Raw genomic sequence first — 25,387 nt, forward strand, 5'->3', positions numbered from 1 at the left:
AAAGCACAAAGTGTGCACAAAGTGTGATTTGTGTGAGCCCTAAAGGTGTGTGCATGTATGTGTGTGTGTGTGGGGGGGGGGGTGCTGTGATGTGCACGGGAGGCTGTGATATCATGTGGAGTCATAGCACCAATATGACACTCGGATGTCCGCTGGAAGAAAATTTTTCCAACCGGACCCCCAGGAATTTTAATTCAGTACCACTGATATAAATGTAGAATGGCTAATGGCCAGTGAAGATGGGGGGTTTGAGTGGCCGGCCGGGGGGGAGACCTGTCATCTGCACTGCCCATCACCTCACTTCATAGTGTGCAACCCGGCTCAGTCTCAGCACCGCTGCATTGCTGAAAGGAAGCCAATGGCTGTGCAGCAATGCCGGTTCCTGAAATTCCAGCCAATGAGGCTGTAGCAATGTTCCTGCATGACGTTAGCCCTCCCACTTCACTTGTTCACTTGTTTTTGTGCGTGTTTACAAAATTAAAGTGGCCAGTCTGGATGAAGTCAAGGGCCAAATTTGAAATACATTTCTACAATATAAGGGCATTAGTATATTTTATTTTACTCTCCCACAATGCACTGATGAAAATCCAGCTGCTAGCGGTAAGGCAAGGATCATTTTTTAACTCAGAAATTTTGGCACAGATGCTCATTGTGTTTGTATTTTCCTTCCTGCAGACAGTGAAAACTGCATGAAATGTCCTGATGATGAATGGCCAAATGAGAAGAAGGATCGATGTGTTCCCAAATTGGTGGAATTTCTCTCCTACACTGCTGATACAATTGTTCCAGTATTTTCATCTGTCTCCATCCTCTGTTGTCTTCCGACTTGTTTAATATTGGGGATATTTATACAATACCAGGACACCCCCATTGTTAAAGCTAATAACCGGAACCTGAGCTATCTTCTCCTGGTCTCCATCATGTTGAGCTTCCTCTGTGTCTTCTTGTTCCTCGGACGTCCAGTAGATGTAACCTGCATGCTGCGTGTGACCTCTTTTGGTGTCATCTTCTCAGTTGCTGTCTCTTCTCTACTTGCCAAAAGTATCATGGTGTGTATTGCTTTTAAAGCCACCAAACCTGGGAGTCCCTGGAGAAAGTGGATGGGAGCCAAGCTGCCCAATTTTATAATTTCCATGTTTTCACTGCTTCAAGTAATAATCTGTGTTTCTTGGTTATCCATTTCTCCTCCATTCCAGGATAAAGACACTCACTCTTACCAGGGAAAGATCATCATTCAGTGTAATGAGGGTTCAGTTATCGGCTTCTACTCTGTCCTGGGATATATGGGGCTTCTGGCAGCTGTGAGTTTCATTATAGCTTTTTTAGCCAAAACATTGCCAGACCGTTTTAATGAGGCCAAGTACATAACCTTCAGCATGCTGGTGTTCTGCAGTGTCTGGATTGCCATGATCCCGGCCTATCTGAGCACTAAAGGGAAAGACATGGTGTCTGTGGAGATTTTTGCTATATTGGCATCAAGTGTTGTACTTCTTGGCTGTATATTTTTCCCAAAATGCTACATAATTCTGTTCAAGCCTGACCTGAATACAAAAACAGGTTTGCTTGAAAATAAAGGATAATTAGTATTATTTTTTATGTATGATGACCCTTGGAAAAAAAAATATTATCTATAATATATAGAGCTAAGTTTATAGTTATATCTATATCATTGTAAATTGTAGTATTTTACTAATGTATTAGGAAGAGAATGAATACTGTTAAAGTGTAAAGTTTAATTATTAATACTTACTCTTCCAATGGGTAGTTAGTATAATTTTTTGCTTTCTTGAAGAGCTTTGGACACCACTGGTATCCAACACTGTGGATTTGTTGCAGACCTTGTCCCCTGTTTGGTGTAATGGTTCCTACCACTGGTCTACTACAGAACAAAGTAATCACTTAGCAGGGAGGAACCACTGTGATCAGAGGGCAGCATAGTTTCCAAATGATCCTAAAGTAGGACACCAGCGCCACCCATATCTTCAAGAGAGAGAAGATTTCACTCACTGCATTCCAGAACCTTCCATTAAACATATTCTTTTATAAACTGTTTGTAAAGTATTTTTGACAGGGTTGCTTCAAATATATTGCATGTAGATGGCTATATTAACAAGTACATTTTGTTTGGTGCATTGTAAAATATTTCTCTAATACTAATTAAACTTGATGAGAGCATGTTTACAGTTTGTTCACATTATAACTGATATGTTTACTTCATTTTAAATAATATTTTCTTTATGGAATAAAAACACATTTTCTCCTTATAAAAATTTCCTTAAAACCTGCTGCTATAAGGGAATATTCAGTTTCTCCATACAATCCGAGAAGGAAGTTTGTATCTAACAATCTGGTACCAACACAAAAAAAATAGGTTCCAGGTACTCACTGTCAATTATAGACTTATTTTCAAGACAGCATATAACAGCAACATTCCATTAACAAAGGACCTTAACATATTTTGAACTAAATGTGCCCATTCATTAATAGAGATGAGCTTTGGGTTAAATACGAGTTCGACCCAAACCCAGCCTGTTGGCTGTTCAGCAAATGGATGAACAAAATTGGCAGATTTGGCCAGAATGCCCACCTGCCCAAATCTCCAACTCATCAAGTCAGTAAGCAATCACTTAGTGGCAGAATCACTACCGCCACTAAATGACAAATCCAAGCAAGCTTGTAAAAATCTGTCTGGGATCCCACGTCTCATCATTAACCATATATGGACATAACCATATTTGGTCAATGATATCATCCAGGTTCCCTGGCACTGCACTTATATTCCAGCTGCACAAAGGAGCTGTCATTTGCAATGGAAGTAGCAGGGGGGAGATCAATTCATTGTGAATGATGTAAATCTAGATCTACATCTCTGGACAACATGATTGTCATTGTGGGACATCATTTTTTAAACGAAGGTTTTATATTAAAAGAAAAAACCTGACACCATCCCTATTACAACGTGAGATCTAAGAGGTCTATGAGATCTAATCAGTCTGCACCTGTCTATGTATTGTATGATCATATCAGACATTTTTATGTCTTTATATTGTTTTTAATGCTCTTTAACCGCTTCAGGACCAGCCACCGCAGTTTTACTGCGGCTGGTTGTCTCCCCTAGGCAAAACGACGTTACCTTATGTCACTTTGCCTTTTGGCCACTAGAGGGACGCACCCTCTGCTGGAGGCACGCCGCCGGAGCCGATGTGAGTGCCGGCGGGCGCGATGACCGCCAGGCACCCGCAATCGCTCGTGACAGAACGAGAACTGGGATCTGTGTGTGTAAACAGATCCTGGTTCTCTCAGGGGAGAGGAGACTTATCGTGTGTTCATACTGATTATGAACACCGATCTGTCATCTCTCCTAGTCAGTCCCATCCCCCACAGTTAGAACACACACCTAGGGAACACAGTTAACCCCTTGATCGCCTCCTAGTGTTAACCCCTTCACTGCCAGTGATATTTATACAGTAATCAGTGCATTTTTATAGCACTGATCACTGTATAATTGTCACTGGTCCCAAAAATGTGTCAAAAGTGTCCGACGTGTCCGCCGCAAAATCGTGGTCCCGATAAAAATCGCTGATTACCGCCATTACTAGTAAAATAAATAATAATAATAATAAAAATCTATCCCTTATTTTGTAGACACTAGAACTTTTGCGCAAACCAATCAATATATGCTTATCGCAATTTTTTTTTTTACCAAAAATATATAGAAGAATACATATCAGCGTAAACTGAGGAAAAAAATATTTTTTTTTTAAATTGGGATATTTATTATAGCAAAAATACCACCAAAAGAATCTGTGGGAAAAAAAGGAGGTCATTTTTTTTTGGGTACAGCATCGCACGACCGCACAATTGTAAGTTAAAGTAACGCAGTGCTGAATCGCAAAAAAAAATTATCTGTTCATTGAGCAGCCAAATCTTCCAGGCTGAAATGGTTAAATAAATTTGTATATATTTTTTTTATACCTTTGTCGTGGTATCTTTGCACCTTTAAAATTCCAAACCCTTTGATCCCTATTACAATGTTATGAACAGAAACCCTTAAGTCTCCAACAAGGGAGCCTGGAGTAGAAGATGTTTGATTGTCACACAATACCCAAAATAGAAATGATGGTTAAAAAGAAACAATAAATGTTGATTATTATATATAAGAGAGAATTGCCAGCAACTCCAAAGTCCTTGTTGCAAAAAATGTATTGGCTACATATGAGCATTAAAAAGCAAACAGCTGATGCGTTTCGGCAAGAGCCTTACTCATAGCAAGTTTACAATGAGATAATAAAAACATTTATAGGAAAACAGATACAAAACTCCACCCTCTTCTGAGGCACAAAGAGGGCTAATTGCCTCACTATCTCTCAGGAGTGTACCCTATGTATGAGAGTACTCCCAGGAGGGAGGGGAGAAGGGAAAGCACTGGGTCCTAAAGGAGTAATGTTAATAGGTAGTGCAATCAGCATGATTACTTAACAAAACAAAAAAAATATTACTACAAAGTGTTTGATAAAGCATTCAATACATGCACATATTTAAGGGTAAACAATATAACACAAATTAGGTAAATTAGTACATGTCTGAGGAAAAATGTATGTGCAGAGATGTTTGAGCACAGTGAAAAACTATACCGATAAAAAAAAAAAAAAAAAACATCTTTATTATTACTTAAAATACAAATGTCCTTATTAAAAATTGATCCGTATTATAAATATATAGATATCCAAAATATTGAGCCTAATGGACCAACACATTTCGCATTAGTCCGGTGCTTCTTCAGGATCCACAAGATCTCTATATCAAAAATATGGGTGCAATATCTACAATGAAAAAACAATAATGACAAGATTGTACATTTTATTATTTTATTTTATATTACAATTTTACCTGAAAATTATACTATGGAGAGATCCAAAGCCACAATTAGAAAAAAAAAAACCTTTCCTTCGCCATATTTACAAATTACCTGATGAGAAATAGGAATAGACAATACACTCTTGGGGGGGGGGGGACAACATAGAAATAAACCAGACGTGTCATCTCACCTAAAAAGCACCAAATATACATCAGCCAGCCGGTGTAAAAAGGATTATCCAGATTGTATATCAGCCAGAGAAACAAAGTATATTATTTTACAGATGTCTCACCCCTAGCATCTTAAAGATGGATATCCCAGGAAATTTACCACATGCCTCAGTATTAAATCAAAACAGGGACCCAAGTTTCCATATGATGAGTTGTAATATAAAGTGCTTCCTTAAGATCAAAGGTAGACACAAATGTCCACAAAGGACGTCATTCCATCAAGCATACAGAGACCCATCCACACTTGGTTTGATAACCTGAATCCCAAAGTATAATATTCCACTCTACACAAAAATCAGACCAACATAAGAAAAGAAAAATCAATTGCAGAACAGTGTGCGTGGTAATCAAAGCTCTTTATAAAGAAGGGAAATGGAATGCCCAGCTGGGTCATGTGTCCCCCACCCTCCACCCACCTGCCCCCACAGTATCCATCCACGAATTTCCGAGAACCGATTGATGCGCGGAAACTGGAAGTCGCACATCCACCATAGATAGATGATGCACATGAGGAAACAAACTGATCAAGGCGAGCGATCATTAATTAAAAATTACCAAATTTCACCACAAACAGCAGGTTGGCGCTGACCACCAACCCCAAGTGCCAAACATGATATATAACATCCTACAAAGAGCCACATAAGAGGTCTCAGAAGACAGAGGGATGTCCAAACCACGGCCCAGGACAATCAGAAACATGGTGGGGGACAAGCAAAAAAAAAACCCAACCCAAAAATGAGCATAAAGGACTAACAAAATAATAATAAAAAAAATAATATACACCGGGCTTCTTGTTCATTAAGGCCTAGCCTATTGCATGATTTTAAATAACAGATCCATCTGCATTCTTTTTGTAAACTAATTTTATGAAATTCCCCCTTCTAGAATGTGGGTGAATCCATTCCAATGCTACAAACTTTAAGACCTCAGATTTATACTTATGAACAAAGGCAAAATGGTGGGCCGCAGAGTTTTCGAAATGACTACCTGTGTGTCACTGACATGATCTTGGATGCTTTTCCAAAATGTACATTTTGTTTTACCCGCATTAAATGCATTAACCACTTAACAACTGCGCTATAGCCGAATGATGGCTACAGCGCGGCTCGATAACTCTGGGAGGGCGTACATTGACCTCCTCCCAGAATCGCACTCCAGCACGCCCCTTGGGGCTCGCACACGGGAGTATCTGTGATGCATAATGGATCACGGTAAATGGCCTCTGACAGCGGCCGTTTACCATGTGATCGCTCTGTCAAATGACAGAGCGATCACTTGTAAACAAACCGGCGTCATGTCCGGTTCCGCTCTCCCCTCTCTGTACTGATCAGTACAGTGTGAGCGGAGAGGGGAGAGATCGGTTGCAGCAGCGCTGTGGGCTGTGCGATGCTCTGTGCCCATTGCAGCCTCATCCATTCATCCATGCTCAGCCATCCCTCTGTCATACTCATTCCTCCATTCAGCAATACTCAGCCATTCCCAGCAATACTCAGCCATTCCCAGCAATACTCAGCCATTCCCAGCAATACTCAGCCATTCCAAGTCATACTCAGGCGTACCCAGCCGTACTCAGCTGTACTCAGCCGTACCCATTCATGCTCAGTCATCCCATCCATACTCAGCCATCCACATTCATGGCTCAACCATGCTCAGCTATCCCCATCCATGACTCATCCATCCCCATTCATGCTCATCCATGCCACATCAGTTCTCATCCATACCACTACAGTGCCTCGCAAAAGTGTAGTCAAATTAGATTTGAGAAATGTATGCCCCTAGAACACCTGATGCCGCTCCCTGTATGTGGCCAGGCTGTAGAAAAGTCTCCCACATGTGGTATCACCATACTCAGGAGTAGGAGAATATATTTTGGGGTGTAATTTTTGGTATGTCCATGCTATGTGTTAAATAAATAAATAAATAAATATTGTATAAATGGACAACTTTGTGTAAAAAAAAAAGTGCGTTTTCATTTTCTTTACACATTTTCCAAAAACTTGTGGAAAAAAATGACATATTCGAAAGACTTGAAAACATCCGGTTCCGGCGCCGTATGTGAGGGACAGGGAGACCGGTGGCTTTCCTCAGACCGCAGAGAAATCAGCATACTAAACCTCAAGGCAGCTCTCAACCAGAAAACCCTCACTCACCCTCCTAGCATTGCTGTGGATGGAGTGGTACCTCACACAGCTGTGATCTCTCTCGAGGGACACTTCTCCTTCTCACTTAGGAGCTCCAGGGAAACCTAAGATGGCCACTGCAGAACGTCCCTCATCTCCCTCACAGAGCAAACACCATTCACAAAACCCAGGTAACCTCAGTGAAGGAGAGACTTCCTATGAGGACATGGAAGCTAGTGGGATCAGAATTCAATTAGACAGCAAAAAGGAGGGTGCACCCACAGAGGGCATGTGGGACGTTAAATGAGGTTACATCTAAGATGTACCTCCATCCCGTATTTGGGTACAGAGAAAGGGCATTGGGACTTTAAATGAAGCGGTGGACTGGTTAGGGTAAAAAAAAAAAATTTTTTTTTGCTTCAATTGAGCAAGTAATTTTGCATATGTGTATTGAGTAATAGATATCATAAATAAGGTAGCATGTACATAGCACATAGCATAACCAAGTAACATACATAAAGAATGTTGATATAATGACACATAGCAATACATGATTAAAATCAAAACAAAATTTTTTGTTTAATACATTTTTATTAAAGAGAAATATAACAAAGATATACATATATCTCAGAATAGATGCATTCTTGGAAGAAGAAAAAAAAAAAAAAAACAGAAGTTTCAGCACTCACAGATTACAATGAGTAGTTATAAGCTAATACTCCAATAATTGGCTCAGAAGCTATACAAAGTGTTAATATAACACCAAAATAAACAAAGGATTAATACTTTGTGAGCACTTGAAACAAAGCAAAAATTAATAAAAAACCTTACTTTGGTATATAGAGACTGAGGAATAAATGAAAGCAGCAAAGATAGAGTTAGGAGAATTAGATGAAAGAAAAGAGTGTAGAAGGGAAAATGGAAAATAGGAAAGGTAAGAAAGCAGAAGATAGGAGGGGGGGTGGGGGGGTGTTGCTGGCATGCATGTCGACATACTGAAAGGGAATGAAATGTTGAGGTGTAATTGGCTAAGCTTAGTCGAAAGATTTAAGGGGTTTGCATTATAAGTTCCTTATAGGAGGATGTGGATTGGAATTTTATCCAAGAATACCAGGTTAGAGAATGTTTCTTGGAAGTACCTCTAATGTGGTGGGTAATGCTCTCCATAAGATGTACTTTATCGACGATTTGTAGCCAAACTTTTGTAGAAGGGATTGTTGGTTGGCCCCATAAAGTAGGAATTAAAGCTTTGGCAGTGTTCAGTAAATGAGGAATAATTGAACGTTTATATATTCTTATGGGAGTTTTAGTAGAATGAAAAAGGATAGTCCACGGGTCATTGGTATAATGACATCCGAAATCTGTACTATTAGATCACGGATGGCATCCCAATAAGGTCGAATGAGTGGGCAAAACCACCAGATGTGTGCGTGAGTAGCTTTGTTCCCACAGTTCCTCCAGCACAATGGGGAACTGGCGGGGAACATTTGTTGTATTCTGGCTGGGGTGTAGTGCCACCTAGTAAGCAATTTATAGTTGACCTCTGACATTTTTGAGGCCAGAGAGGAAGTATGGGCTAATTGAAGGATCTTATCCTTTTGATTATCAGTAAGGGAGGAATCTAAGTCGGGCTCCCATTTAGCCAGGAAAGGTGGGAAGTTGGGAATTTGAAGTGCAATGAGAGCTTTGTAAAATAGAGAAATTCCATGTAAAGGGGAATCTTTTGGGTAAAATATTTCTTCTATGGCATTTAAATCACTTATACCTCTAAACGGGTTAGGAAGGGATCTTAAGAAATGTTGTAATTGGTGATATCTCCATTTATCTAGAAATGTGGTAGGTTTAGGAGCAAGGATCACATGCAATGGTTTAAGTACGTTGTCACGAACGACATGATGTAATAAAAGAGGCTCTTCCGATCCCCATGATTTAAAGGCTGGGTCTAATAAACCCAGTAAGAAATATTTATGGTTGGGGAGAGGTAATAGAGAAGAATCATACTTCCATGAGAATTTTTTGTGTAGTGCGTCCCAGACATCTAAGGAGGATATAGTGAGAGCCGAGGTAGATCGAGCCAGATTCCTACAAGAACGGGGTATCCAGGGGGCTATCGAGAGATCCATTCCACTTAAAAAATATTCAATTTGTACCCATAGTTTCAATTTAAGAGCGTATTTCCAATCAGCCAACCTGGACAGAATAACCGCTTGATAATATGCCTTAAAATTAGGAAGTGCCAGACCGCCTGAGCATTTGGAGCGGAATAATAGCTCTCTCGATATCCTGGAATGACAGTTCTTCCAAATAAATCTGGAAATCAAGGTTTGTAATATAGTGAAGAACCCCACTGGTACTCCCATTGGGAGCATTTGAAAGAGAAAAAGGATGCGGGGTAGTATATTCATTTTGATTATATTCACTTTCCCCAACCATGTGTGTGATAAGTTGCACCATTTTCGTAGATCATCTCTAATCCTATTTAGTAAGGGGATATAATTATGTCAAAAAAGAGAATGGGGATTAGAAGTCAGATAAATACCTAGGTATTTCATGCTTTTCAATTCCCATTTAAAGGGAAAAAGGGGCTTAAGGGAAAGTGCCTCGGACTTGAGGATATTAATGTTTAGAATTTCGGATTTAGATAAATTTATTTTGAAGTTAGAGATAGAGTGAAATGTAGAAAATTCAGACATTAAGTTGGGAATTGAGATGCGTGGTTGCTGAATAAAAAATGGTACGTCATCAGCATAAGCCACGTACTTATGGAATCTTTTGCCTATTTGTATGCCTTTGATATTAACATTATGCCTAATTGTAGCTAGGAAGGGTTCTAAGGTAATAGCGAAGAGGAGAGGGGAGAGAGGGCAGCCCTGCCTGCTTCCATTATGTAAGACGAAGCGGTCACTCAACGTTCCATTAATTCTAATTTGTGCTGAGGGATTAGAATAAAGGGACGAGATTCGATGGAACATTTTAGGTCCCAGCCCAAAGTGTCGTAAGGTCATCATAAGATATTCCCAGTCCACCCTATCAAAAGCTTTTTTAGCATCAGTGGAAAGGAGTAGGGTGGGCTGGGCGCATCGCTGAACATATTGGATTAAGGAGATTGCACAAAGAGAATTGTCTTTTGCTTCTCTATTGGGTCTGAAACCTGATTGTGTGCCCTGTTGAAGACGTCACGTATGACGAAACATGTAGGGCGTGGCTACGCAGTGCTTGCCATCACGCATCCTATGTTTATTTGCACGGGCGTTCAGCCTTTGTTTTATGCTGGCTTTTTAAACATTTTTTATTCTGGAATTTTGTATATGACCTATGGTCAATTGAGGCAATAAACTCCTTATAAAAATACTACACTATTGGAGTTTTTTTTCCCCCTTTTTTTGTCTTATCGTCCACGGATCCTGTGGGAAGCGAGTCTCCCTCCTGACGCTGAAGCAGTGAAAAGATCTCTCAGTGGGTGGCGCTTATGAGCAGGAGCAGAACATCGGTATCCATTTGTCCCCGCAGAGGGTTATATCTGCAGGCCTGTATGACCTCGCTACACAGGAGGTCCAACACGTTCGGTAAGAGTACACCTATAATCACTCCCTCGGAACTTTTGGTGGCTTGGAAGTGTCCCTACATCTTTCACCTTTCCATCTTGATGTGATGCACCAAAGGAACGGCTTATCTTTCTCACAAATTTTTCTTTGCGATTCCGTTTTCCATGAACTGAATTAAGCGCTTTTCATGCGATCTGGATTCCAATTATATTTGTATTTTTGATTGAACTTTTCACACTTTTTATATATTTTCCTTCACGGATATATGTTATAATTTGTAATATCATGTTGCACTGTGGTTTGTCTTAACATATACACTGTGGCTCTCGGTATTGCTCTGAGAAGTCTTATTTACAAATTTAACTCCAATATATATGATATATTTATGCTAGCGCACAATGTTTTGTTTATATGTGTTTTTTACACTTCACTGATATTTAAGGTAATTTGTTGCAGCTGCAATTTTAATTTCATTTACTTTATTTTATTTATCGTTTTTGCTCATTAGCGCAGCTTTCCTTCCAAAATTGTCTATGAAACCTGATTGGTCTGCTGATATCCAGCTGGGTAGAAGAGGGAGCAGATGATTGGCAATTACTTTGGCAAAAAGTTTGATGTCATCGTTAATTAGTGAGATTGGCCTAAAACTGTTACATAGGGTGGGATCCTTATCGGGTTTAGGAATGACAGTGATATGAGTTGATAGAGATTCTGGGCGTAGACCTGAAGAGTGAGAGATAGAGTTTGCATAAGCGGAGAGATGAGGGAGCAGAACGTCGCTGAATGTTTTATAGTATAAAATAGTGAACCCATCCGGTCCAGGAGCTTTGCCGGATGGGGATGATTTCAATGCTGCCTGGAATTCCTCAACCGAGAAATCCTCCTCCATTTCTTTGAGGGCAGATATGGGCAATTTAGGTAAGTTACTGCTCTCAAGTAGGAAAGCATGCGGTTTCTTCTCTCTTTTTGTGGTAGAGAGGACAGGTCATTTTTAACATTATATAGGTCAGTGTAATACTCTCTAAAGGCCTTAGCAATGCCTGGGGTTGCATGAGCCAGCTCCCCTGTTGAGAGTTTGATTTTGGAAATAAATGACTGTGATTGTTTAGTCTTTAGTGATCTAGCTAGTAACTTACTTGGTTTGTTTCCCTATTCATAAAATTTCTGTGATAGACGTTGGAATTTTCTTTTAGTGTCCAAATTGAGAAGGGATTTTAGTTCCTCTCGTTTAAGTGTGAGGGATTGGAGGTGCTCAATATGCAGAGAGAGTTTGTGTTGTTTATCAAGAACCGCTATCTGCTGTAAAACCTGATCAATCTGTTGACCTGCTCCCTTTTCTTCCTAGCACCAAGCTCAATGAGACGACCCCTAATAGTAGCTTTATGAGCTTCCCACACAACAGAGGGAGAGGTGTCAGAGGGTTTGTTTTCCTTAAAATATTGTGATAGATGAGAGGCTAACATGGAAGCTTCAGCTTCATTAGAAAGAAGGGAGTCATTAAGTTTCCAATTGGTAATGCGTCGTGGTAAGGAAGACACGGTCAACGTCATTGATACAGGTGCATGGTCTGATATAGATGCGGTGCCTATGTGAGCAGATTGCAGGAGGGGGAGATGAAAATGATCTAGAAATATATTATCTATTCTGAAATAAGATTGGTGTGTTGTGGAAAAGTGTGAAAAATCCTTCTCCTTAGGGTGGAGAAGGCGCCAAACGTCCATCAATTGAAAAACAAGAAGCTTTTTTTTAACCAATTTCAGTTGTTTGAAAGAAATATTAGAGCGGCCCTGGGACGTATCAATTGTTGGGTCTAGTGGCATATTAATGTCACCCACTAGGATAGTAAGACCCTTGGCGAATTGTGAAAGTTTAGTCAGTGTTTGTGAGAGAAAAGTTGGCTGATTTTGGTTAGAACAATATACATTTGTTACATAGTTACATAGTAGGTGAGGTTGAAAAAAGACACAAGTCCATCAAGTCCAACCTATGTGTGTGATTATGTGTCAGTATTACATTACATATCCCTGTATATTGCGGTCATTCAGGTGATTATCTAATAGTTTCTTGAAGCTATCAATGCTCCCCGCTGAGACCACCGCCTGTGGAAGGGAATTCCACATCCTTACCGCTCTTACAGTAAAGAACCCTCTACGTAGTTTAAGGTTAAACCTCTTTTCTTCTAATTGTAATGAGTGGCCACGAGTCTTATTAAACTCTCTTCTGCGAAAAAGTTTTATCCCTATTGTGGGGTCACCAGTACAGTATTTGTAAATTGAAATCATATCCCCTCTCAAGCGTCTCTTCTCCAGAGAGAATAAGTTCAGTGCTTGCAACCTTTCCTCATAACTAAGATCCTCCAGACCCTTTATTAGCTTTGTTGCCCTTCTTTGTACTCGCTCCATTTCCAGTACGTCCCTCCTGAGGACTGGTGCCCAGAACTGGACAGCATACTCCAGGTGCGGCCGGACCAGAGTCTTGTAGAGCGGGAGAATTATCGTTTTATCTCTGCAGTTGATCCCCCTTTTAATGCATGCCAATATTCTGTTTGCTTTATTAGCAGCAGCTTGGCATTGCATGCCATTGCTGAGCCTATCATCCACTAGGACCCCCAGGTCCTTTTCCATCCTAGATTCCCCCAGAGGTTCTCCCCCCGTGTATAGATTGCATTCATATTTTTGCCACCCAAATGCATTATTTTACATTTTTCTACATTGAACCTCATTTGCCATGTAGTCGCCCACCCCATTAATTTGTTCAGGTCTTTTTGCAAGATTTCCACATCCTGCAGAGAAGTTATTGCCCTGCTTAGCTTAGTATCGTCTGCAAATACAGAGATTGAACTCTTTATCCCATCCTCCAGGTCGTTTATGAAAAAATTAAATAGGATTGGTCCCAGCACAGAACCCTGGGGAACCCCACTACCCACCCCTGACCATTCTGAGTACTCCCCATTTATCACCACCCTCTGAACACGCCCTTGTAGCCAGTTTTCAATCCATGTACTCACCCTATGGTCCATGCCAACGCACCTTATTTTGTACAGTAAACGTTTATGGGGAACTGTGTCAAATGCTTTTGCAAAATCCAGATACACCACGTCTACGGGCCTTCCTTTATCTAGCTGGCAACTCACCTCCTCATAGAAGGTTAATAGATTGGTTTGGCAAGAACGATTCTTCATGAATCCATGCTGATTACTGCTAATGAAATCATTCTTATTACTAAAATCTTGTATATAGTCCCTTATCATCCCCTCCAAGAGTTTACATACTATTGATGTTAGGCTAACTGGTCTGTAATTCCCAGGGATGTTTTTTGGGCCCTCCCTTTTTAAATATTGGTGCTACATTGGCTTTTCTCCAATCAGCTGGTACCATTCCAGTCAATAGACTGTCTGTAAATATTAGGAACAACGGTCTGGCAATCACCTGACTGAGTTCCCTAAGTACCCTCGGATGCAAGCCATCTGGTCCCGGTGATTTATTAATGTTAAGTTTCTCAAGTCTAATTTTAATTCCGTCCTCTGTTAACCATGGAGGTGCTTCCTGTGATGTGTCATGAGGATAAACACTGCAGTTTTGGTTACTGAAGCCCCCCGATTCACTTGTGAAGACTGAGGAGAAGAATAAATTCAATACCTTTGCCATCTCCCCATCCTTTGTAACCAGATGTCCTTCCTCATTCTTTATGGGGCCAATATGGTCTGTCCTCCCTTTTTTACTGTTTACATACTTAAAGAATTTCTTGGGATTTCTTTTGCTCTCCTCCGCTATGTGTCTTTCATGTTCTATCTTAGCCATCCTAATTGCACCCTTACATTTCTTATTGCATTCTTTATAAATTCTGAATGCTGAGGATGATCCCTCAACCTTGTATTTTTTGAAGGCCTTCTCCTTTGCAAGAGTACATTGAGTGTTACCTATGAAGCCCCTAAGGAAAAGGAAGCGACCATGGTCATCCGCTAACATATCAGATAACCTAAAGGACACATTACTGCAGAATCCAATGGCCTCTCCTTTAGCTTTATTAGTGTCTGATAAACTATAGTACCACTGTGGAAAGTGGGGTGAGGTTAACTTAACAGGTGTTGTGTGAGTTAAATGCGTTTCTTGAAGAAAAGCAATAGAACATGCGGCTCTTTTAAGTTCACGGACTATTTGGTGTCTCTTAGCAGCAACATTAAGACCCCTAACATTGTATGATATAAACTTTAGTGTAGCCATTGTTAAAGCAGAGCGCATACCTTCAGCCTATACTTCCATGCATGGCAGCCAGAAGGGGGGAGTGGAGGGGAGGAAGAGAGAGAGGTTTTTTGGAAAGAAAGAGAGAGAAAAGAAGAACAAAAAGAGCATATGTGGAGGTCACATATGTAAATTAACCAACTTGTGGGAAAAACATGGTTATCACGCAGAAATCTGCAGTGTTCCCATTGGGGAGAGAGAGAACTAGAGGCCATCCCAATCCCTAAATAGGGACTGAATAGGACAACTCTAAGGCCAATCATCCTCGCCAACCCCAGAAGGAAAGGGATGGACGGGGTAGCGCTGTAGGAAAGGGGGTAGAAGGGGAAGTGCACCCCCACAGCGCTCGACCTATGAAAAACAAATAACTTATAACTATAAGTAAATAATTAGTTCCATTTAGAGCCGGTTCACACTGGGGCGACTTGTCAGGCGACCTAGCCGCCTGACAAGTCGCCTCCCATTCTGTACAATGGAACCGTTCTAATCAGAGCGACGCAAGTCGCTCCGACTTAGAAGAAAGGTTCCTGTACTACTTTGGGGGCGACTTGCATAGACTTCTATACAGAAGTCGTCTTGCAAGTCGCCCCGCAGTCGTGTGCAGGTCGCCTCGGTGAGGCGACCTGCAAGTCGTGCCGCGTCTAGTGTGAACCGGCACTTAGGAATATGAATAGTACCAATGTGTAGCCAGGATCATTTTGAACAAAACGTAACCTACAAGGTAACAAAGTGCAAACCAATTCGGTACTTTAACTAAATAACCAAAGAAAAAGGAAACAAAGAACATTGGTCAGTTCAATAGTATGACAGTTTCGGCCAAATTTAGTCAGGTACATGTAAAAAAAAATAAAAATTAAAAAAAAAACTGTGGCCAAAACCAAACTTAATAGAGATAACCTGTAAAAAAAAGATCATCTACAATTAGGAAATTAGTACGTGTGGAAAGATACACATTTCAGCCATGCTTTTGTGCAGAGCCTGGAAGGGAGGTACGCCTTTTCTTTGAGGGGGTCTTTCTCCAAGGTGGGTCCATTGAGCTCAGGAAATTAGGGATTGGATCTTGCCAACCTGGGAGCTCCATGGATGGAAGATTAAGATCTTGCAAGAAGGTTGGAAGTTCCTCCAGAAATCTCAGCGTATGTGAACGACCATTTTTTGTGGCAATTAGGCAGGCTGGGAATCCCCATCTGTATGTGATCCCATCTGAACGCAGGTGGTCAAGGAGCGGTTTTGGAGCTCTGCGGCGGTCCAATGTTTCCTTAGAGAGGTCTAGAAATATGGTGATGACTGCTCCGTCAAAGTCTACGTTAGGCAAGCCCCACATCTTCATCATGATAGCATTTTTGTCTTCAAAATAATGCAAGCGGCAGATAACGTCTCTGGGCTGATCTGACTTAGCATTACGGGGTCTTAGGGCACGATGTACGCGGTCAAAGCGTAGCGGTTCAGTGACTGAATTGCCCAAGATGGTATTAAAGATGCCTCTTATAGATGGTTCTAGGTCGTCATCACCCGTTGCTTCTGGCAGACCTCTGACACGAATATTATTTCTACGGTTACGGTTCTCGAGGTCTTCGAGTTTATACAGAGAGGCTCGATGGGCGAAGGCCAGCTGGGTAACAGTGTCCTGTAGTTCTTTAATAGCTAAAGCATGTGTGTCTTGCTGCTGTTCCATTTCCTCAACTCTGACCAAAATATGTGTCATGTCAGATCTGACAGCAGATATTTCTTTTTTTATGGATTTCTCCAAACTGTGAAACATTCCTGCAAGTTCTTTTTTGAGACCACTCATTAGCGTGTTCATTTTGGAACCCGCAGGGGATCCTGGATCATCCATAAGGTCTGAACAGTATTAGGAGACCGGGGAGCTGTCTCGCACAGAAGCAGCGTGAGATGATGGAGAAACGCTTGTCCGTGAGGTTCGGACCTGCTCGTCTCGTGTGTTGGCTAAGTATTGTTTAATGTAACCAGTGGAGACTGGAACAGGCAGTGATCTCTTGCCTGGACGTTTGCCTTTGGCAGACCGGAGTTTAGGCATTTTGGCGGGCATTACTGGAACTATACGGTCGATCGATGTGGGGGTCACCTCCTACTCACATCTATTCAAAGACATGCACCCATCAAAGTATCCTTGTTGCTTGAAAAGATTCTTATGAAGGTAGTATGCAGACAGTATTAGAAGCACTTCAACAACTACAGGGAGAAGCAATGATAGTTATACTGATAAAAGTTTATGGGAGCAGAAGCTGTGTATAAGATGTAGTAGTAGAGAGTTAGCTTAGGGAGTACTTGGAGCACCAAGATGGCTGCCGACTTCCAGAGGTAGGCCGGAGGGCAGACTTTCCTTGCAGTAATAGAGTATGTGGCCTATCACTATATGTAGGGGCCCGCTGATGGGTAGTATGTTTGAAAGTTCATTAGTGATAATGGTAGTTGGGCAGGCTAGCAAGAGAAGTAGTTTGGAGCACCAAGATGGCCACCGGCCTACAGAGGTAGGCCGAAGCCGCGGTCTTTCCTGAAAGCAGTGGCCGGCCGAGTGAGCGACGTTCTCTGAAGGCCCAGTCCGGCGCTGCGAGGCACCAAAATATGGGTCCTGGTGGAATGGCAGTGCGCCGGTTCAGACAAGGAGGGTTCTGCAGAGGAGTGGGTAGGCGCATGCCACTGTACTCACTGTGCCTGTGTGTAGAGGAGGCCGAACCAGCAGGCCGCAAGATGGCGTCCGGTGGAGAGCAGTCCGAGGCAGAGGAGGAGATCCCCAGGCAGTATTACTCAGCCACAGAAGGCCCCCCTGACTGCCGACGGCGACACGACCGGACAGCCAGGTAAAGGCTCCACTTATCTGCGGAGCTGTGGGGGAGATGAGCGGTGTGCACTGAGCCCTCAGCAGGCCTCAAAATGGCGGCAGGCACACAAGGCTCGAGTCCAGCTGGAGGCCAGGGGCCAAAAAAATGCAGCAACAGTAGCCAATTCCTCTCGATAGCAGCAGCGGAGGTAGGCTAAACACTTCTGGAGGTGAAAAGGTGCTCGAGGTGTTAAAGCTGGGCTAGAATGGCGTTGGATGGTTATGTTCAGAGCGGTGCTCAGCTTCCACACGTCCTTCCCCTAGCTTGTCCAGACACGCCCCGATAAAAATCAAAACAAAATAGTGTATATGAACACAAGAGGGTGAGCAGCCCATAACAAATAATATCATGAGTAAAACATTGAAGTGTCATATGAAAGGTATGTCAGATAGGGATCCTATTAGCGCATATAGCTACATCCTTGCTGGCCAACGCGTTTCGTGTGAAAATGCCTCCCTTAGGGGCGGATGCTAAAGGGTATCTGAAACAATAGAATATAGACTAATCAGATGATTAACTTGATACAACCAAAAGAGACAATGGGGGTCATTTACTATAAATCCAGGAAGTACTGGGCACTATGGCAAATAATAGAGCCCATTTTAGCCAAATGGAAACAAAACCGGCGAATTTGCGCATGAAAATTAGCGATATAAGTGGAGAATAAACGTTGTAAATTCTAAATTGCCGCTAATTAGCGCTTCCACGTATATACAAATGCCAATTCTTATCAAGTTGTTATATAGCACTGTACTGTAGCCATGATCCATGTATGTGAAAGAAACATTTTTTTTATCAGAGATGTGCTCTAGTTCCCGTGCATCTATTAATTTATATTGCAATTAGTATTCCTAGTTTTTTTTTTCCTTCTTTTGCTAAGAAATGCAGTTCTGAATGATTATTACATAGTAATGTCTGCTATTCTGTAAAGTTACATGTATTAATCATTTAGGTTACCTATTTGTTGTATGTTGTTTTTTCATGTTTTTGATTTATTATTTATTAATTTAGTTGACTATAAAGCAGTAATTATTTATTTTAATTCTTTAATAATACTACACTATTATGCAGGTCTTGTACTTAGCACAATGGCTTAGTGGTCTGCTTGGATATCTTCACACCACTCATGGTATGAGTTCAAACAACAGCCAACCTACCATCCACCAGCTGTGTTTATTTTTTCAGTGCACAAGTGAATTAAAATAAACAAATAAATGTAAACTGCCCTTTAGCTAGTGTGTGGTGTTTGGAATGTCACATCATAATATAATTGAATACTTACATACCATTGCATGCATTTAAAGAGTTAATACAATAAAAACTTTCACATTAAACTGCATTGGCTACTTGGCAATCACCTATTTTCAGTAAATATATATACATGTATATTTGTGTTGCTTCGGCTAATTGGCTAACTGGCATTCTCCTTTTCCCACCAATGCAATCTTTTAGGATTTTTCTGTGGGATTTGAACCCATGAGTCTTTCAATACCTGAATGTTTGAAGGTAGAGGTGCTAACTGCTAGCCTATTGGGCTGAGCACAATTATACATACAAAATACTTTTACTAGTGTTTGATGTGTTATATACTATACAATATAGTTTATCAAATGTAAACTGCTTGTTAGCTAGTGTGTGGTGTTTGGAGATTCACACCATAATATTAGTGAATACTTACATACCATTGCAAGCATTTGAAGAGTTAATACAATAATATCAACCACATTAAAGTGTATTGGCTACTTGGCATTCACTGTATGCTGCTTTGGCTAACTGGCTAACAGTAATTCTCCTTTTCTCCACCAATAGTAATCTTTTAGGATTCTTCTGTGGGATTTGAACCCATGAGTCTTTCAATACCTGAATTTTTGAAGGTAGAGGTGCTAACTGCTAGCCTATTGGGCTGAGCACAATTATATATACAAAATACTTTTACTAGTGTTTGATGGTTTATATACCATACAATCAAGTTTATCAAATGGAAACTGCTTGTTAGCTAGTGTATGGTGTTTTGGAGATTCACACCATAGTATTAGTGAAGACTTATTTATTTTTATTTAAGGTACTTCTATAGTGCCATCAATTTACGCAGTGCTTTACATATACATTATACACTAATATGGGCCCCTACCCTCAAGAAGCTTACAATCTAAGGTCCCTAACTCACATTCATATACTAGGGCCAATGTAGACAGAAGCCAATTAACCTACCAGCATGTCTTTGGAGTGTGGGAGGAAACCGGAGTATCCGGAGGAAACCCACGCAGGCACAGGGAGAACATGCAAACTCCAGGCAGGTAGTCTTGTGGTGTGGTTGGGAATACGAACCAGCGACCCTTTTTAGTGCTAGGTAGGGATGAGCAGACCCCCCCCGTTCGGTTCGCACCAGAACATGTGAACAGGAAAAAAGTTTGTTCGAGCACGCGAACACCGTTAAAGTCTATGGGGGTCATTTACTATAGCGCCAGGAAGTACTGGGCACTATGGCAAATAATAGCTCCCATTTTAGCCAAATAAAATTTCAACAGGCGAATGTGCGAATGAAAAACTAGCGCTATTAGTGAGAAACACATGTTAGTAAATTCTAAGCTGGCGCTAATTAGGGCTTCCGCGTATATGCAAATGCCAATTCCTACCAAGTTGTTATATAGTACTGCACTGTAATCATGATCCATGTATGTGAAAGAAACATTTTTATGTGAGATGTGCTCTACCTCGTGTGCATCTATTGATGTATGTTGCAATTAGTATTCCTAGTTATTTCCTTCTTTTGCTAACTAATGCAGTTATGAATGATTATTACATAGTAATGTCTGCTATTCTGTAAAGTTACATGTATTAAACATTTAGGTTACCTATTTGTTGTATGTTGTTTTTTATTTTTTAATTTAGGTGACTATAAAGCGGTAATTATTTATATTCATTCTTTAATCATACTACACTATTATGCAGGTCTCATACTTAGCACAATGGCTTAGTAGTCTGCTCAGATGTCTCCACAGCACTCATGGTACAAGTTCAAATACCAGCCAACCTACCATCCCCCAGCTGTGTTTATTTTTTCAGTGCACAAGCGAATTAAAATGAACAAACAAAAAAATGTAATCTGCCCATTAGTTAGTGTGTGGTGTTTGGAATTTCACACCATAATAGTATTGAATACTTACATATCATTGCATGCATTTGAAGAGTTAATATAATAGAATCAGCCAAATTTAAAGTGCATTGGCTAATTGGCATTCACCTATTTCCAGCATATGCTGCTTTGGCTAATTGGCTAATAGTCATTTGCTTTTTTTTCACCAATTCATTCTTTTAGTATTTCTCTGTGGGATTTGAACCCATGAGTTCTTCAAGGTAGAAGTGCTGACCGCTAGCCTATTGGGTGTAGCTCAGTCATACATAGAAAATACATTCACTAGTGTTTGATGTTTCTTCTCCCCGAGCTGTCTCTCCTGCTGCCACCATCTTCTCCCGCTGATGTGTTCTTCAGCGCAGCCGGTTACCCACAAATAAAAAAAAAGCCGCTCTTCTGTGGCCATCCGATAATGTCACCCGGAGAGTCCGCTCCATGACTATGTAAGAGACGCCACACAGCGGGTGACAACACAGCGGAGGAAGACCACCATGGAAGAAGAGCAGCTTTTTTTTTTATTAGCGGGTAACCAGTGGTGCGGAAGAACACAGCAGATGGCGGCGGCAGGAGAGACGGCTCTGGGAGAATACAGCTCGGGGAGAAGATGGAGGAGGGAGAGACAGCGTCTGGAGAAGATGGCTCAGGGAAGAAGACAGCTCGGAGCTATTCTACAATAAAGGACTTGTCAAAAACCGGCTATTAATTTTTTTACATTTCACTGCTTTTTTTGGTGAATGGGTAGGGGTATAATGTACCCCATACCTATTCACATAGGGGGCAGGATCTGGGAGCCCCCTTGTTAAAGGGGGCTTCCAGATTCTGATAAACCCCCTGCCTGCAGACCGACAACCACCGACCAGTGTTGTCGGGAAGAGGCCCTTGTCCCCATCAACATGGGGAAAAGGTGCTTTGGAGCATGTGACCTGGTAAGGTTCAGAAGGGGAGGGTGCTCACTCGTCCCCCCCTATCCAGACCTCCAAGCTGCATGCTCAGATAAGGGTCTGGTATGGATTTTGGGGGCCCCACATCAAATTTATTCTACATTTTGGTGTGGGGTTCCCCTAAAGTCCATACCGAAGGGCCTGATATGTACTGGGGGGACCCTACAACGTTTTTTTCCTTGAATTTTGGAATTCCATACCATATTATTGAATAAGTACATACCATTTCATGCATTTGAAGAGTTAAAATATGGAATAAAGCAAGCTGATGTGCTTTGGATAATTATGCTTCTGAGTACAATGCACACTTCCAGGAGGTGATGCTGTCAGTGGGATTTGAATTCATGGCTTGAACTTTTGGGGGCAGCAGGGTATACCGCTATGCTACAGAGCTGAGCACTTACCTACAGAGAAAATACATTTACTAATGTTTGATTCAATACAATAATGTTTTGCATTTCAGGCATTAACATTATAGTAACAACCATGCTCGTGCCGATGTGGCATTGGCTGATAGGCATTTGCCTCTTTTCAGCATATGCTGCTGAGTACAATGCAAGCTTTCAGTAGGTGATACCATCTGTGTGTGATTTTCAGCCATTTGAGCACAATTATATTGAGAACATATGTTTACTAGTGTTTGATGGTGGGACTACTTTATATTCTAGGTATAAAATAGTACTCAGCACAGTGACTTAGGCACCTTTCACACTTGTGCGACCTGAAAGTTGCGAGATTTTAATGCGACTTTAAGCAATGCCTGTGTAATCTTGAGGTCTATGGACGCAGGAGTTGCAGGGAAAGACACGCAACTTTCCCATGATTTTGCATCAGCAATTTTGCCGCAATTCCAGGGAATGCCTGTGTAAACTTGAGGTCTATGGACCTCAACTCGCATTAAAGTCAGACCAAAGTAGTACAGGGACTACGTTGAAGTCAGCGTTACTTGAAGTCGCAAAGATATGAATGGTACACATTGAAAATCATGGGGTATGACTTGTCATACGACTCTGATGTCCAAAGTCGCACAAGTGTGACGCACACTTTCCTGCACAGATGTCTAGTGAAATCACATAGGTCCCAACTGTTCTCCTTTAAGAAGGTGTCCCATGCCTACCTACTTTTGCTAATAGGTGTCCCTTATACCCATCTCAAAAAGTTGGGAGGTAAGAAATCGCCCCCTGAAGTCACCCAAAGTAGTGCAGGAACTACTTTTGGGAATCGTTGTGGCATCGCACCAATTCGGACAGTTCCATTGCCATCAATAGGTGCCGATTTGGCCTACAATGAACATGGGTGAAGTTGCATAGATATTAGAGCTGCACGGTTCTAGCCAAAATGATTATCACAATTTTTTTGCTTAGAATAAAAAGATCACGATTCTCGCGACGTAAAATCTTTCACATTATCCCACAAAAAATTGTGCTAACTTTTCTTTTTTTTTTTTTAATTCATTAAAGTACTTTTTTCCAAAAAAAAATTGCATTTGAAAGGCGCAAATACAGTGTGACATAAAATATTGTAACAACCACCATTTTATTCTCTAGGGTCTCTACTAAAAAAATATATATAATGTTGGGGGGGTTTAAGTAATTTTCTAGCAAAAAAAAATGATTTTAACCTGAAACCAACAAATGTCAGAAAAATGTTTAGTGTTTAAGTGGTTAAACTTTCCTCACTTACACAGAATTCTATTTAATTGACAAATTGTTACAAGGTTTCTAGTTAAGTTCACTGATAAAGAATGTTCTAATTCTTGGCAGACTTCCTGGTTTTTCAGCTGTGGCTTCAGAAGAGAGCTCAGCGAAGCTGGCCCCCCTACAATCAGCACAAATAAAAACTCAAGTGTTTTTCTTTAGTGCTACGTTTGTGCTGTTTTGTGCCGTAAAAATTTTCATTTGTGCTGCTTTTATTTTTAAGATATTAGCAATTGTTTTTTCCAGACTATGACATCACCTAGCCCCCCTACAACGCCCAAATGACACAAAACTGGTCTCGTTGGTTAGTGCTACGTTTGTGCTGTTTTGTGCTGCTAAAAATTCTGTTCTATCTTTTATCGTTTTTGTGTTATTAATGATTTATTAAAGGTCACCAAAGGTCACTCAGCCCCCCTACAACACCCAAATGACACAAAACTGGTCTCGTTGGTTAGTGCTACGTTTGTGCTGTTTTGTGCTGCTAACATTTCCGTTCTATCACTTATCGTTTTTGCGTTATTAATGATTTATTAAAGGTCACCAAAGGTCACTCAGCCCCCCTACAATGCCCAAATGACACAAAACTGGTCTCGTTGGTTAGTGCTACGTTTGTGCTGTTTTGTGCTGCTAACATTTCCGTTCTATCACTTATCGTTTTTGCGTTATTAATGATTTATTAAAGGTCACCAAAGGTCACTCAGCCCCCCTACAATGCCCAAATGACACAAAACTGGTCTCGTTGGTTAGTGCTACGTTTGTGCTGTTTTGTGCTGATAAAATTTTTATTTGTGCTGTTATGGTTTTTAAGTTATAACAGTTTTTTTTTTTTTCAAACCCCACTCACTTTGCCCACCCTACAATCAGCACAAATAAAAACTCAAGTGTGTTTCTTTAGTGCTACGTTTGTGCTGTTTTGTGCCATAAAAATTTTCATTTGTGCTGCTTTTATTTTTAAGATATTAGCAATTGTTTTTTCCAGACTATGACATCACCTAGCCCCCCTACAACGCCCAAATGACACAAAACTGGTCTCGTTGGTTAGTGCTACGTTTGTGCTGTTTTGTGCTGCTAACATTTCTGTTCTATCACTTATCGTTTTTGCGTTATTAATGATTTATTAAAGGTCACCAAAGGTCACTCAGCCCCCCTACAATGCCCAAATGACACAAAACTGGTCTCGTTGGTTAGTGCTACGTTTGTGCTGTTTTGTGCTGCTAAAAATTCTGTTCTATCTTTTATCGTTTTCGCGTTATTAAAGATTTATTAAAGGTCACCAAAGGTCAGTCAGCCCCCCTACAACGCCCAAATGACACAAAACTGGTCTCGTTGGTTAGTGCTACGTTTGTGCTGGTTTGTGCTGCTAAAATTTTTATTTGTGCTGTTATGGTTTTTAAGTTATAACAGTTTATTTTTTTTTTCAAACCCCACTCACTTTGCCCACCCTACAATCAGCACAAATAAAAACTCAAGTGTGTTTCTTTAGTGCTACGTTTGTGCTGTTTTGTGCCGTAAAAATTTTCATTTGTGCTGCTTTTATTTTTAAGATATTAGCAATTGTTTTTTCCAGACTATGACATCACCTAGCCCCCCTACAACGCCCAAATGACACAAAACTGGTCTCGTTGGTTAGTGCTACATTTGTGCTGTTTTGTGCTGCTAAAAATTCCGTTCTATCTTTTATCGTTTTTGCGTTATTAAAGATTTATTAAAGGTCACCAAAGGTCACTCAGCCCCCCTACAATGCCCAAATGACACAAAACTGGTCTCGTTGGTTAG

Source organism: Aquarana catesbeiana, linkage group LG01 (genome assembly GCF_042186555.1).
Source record: "Aquarana catesbeiana isolate 2022-GZ linkage group LG01, ASM4218655v1, whole genome shotgun sequence".
Lineage (NCBI taxonomy): Eukaryota > Metazoa > Chordata > Amphibia > Anura > Ranidae > Aquarana > Aquarana catesbeiana.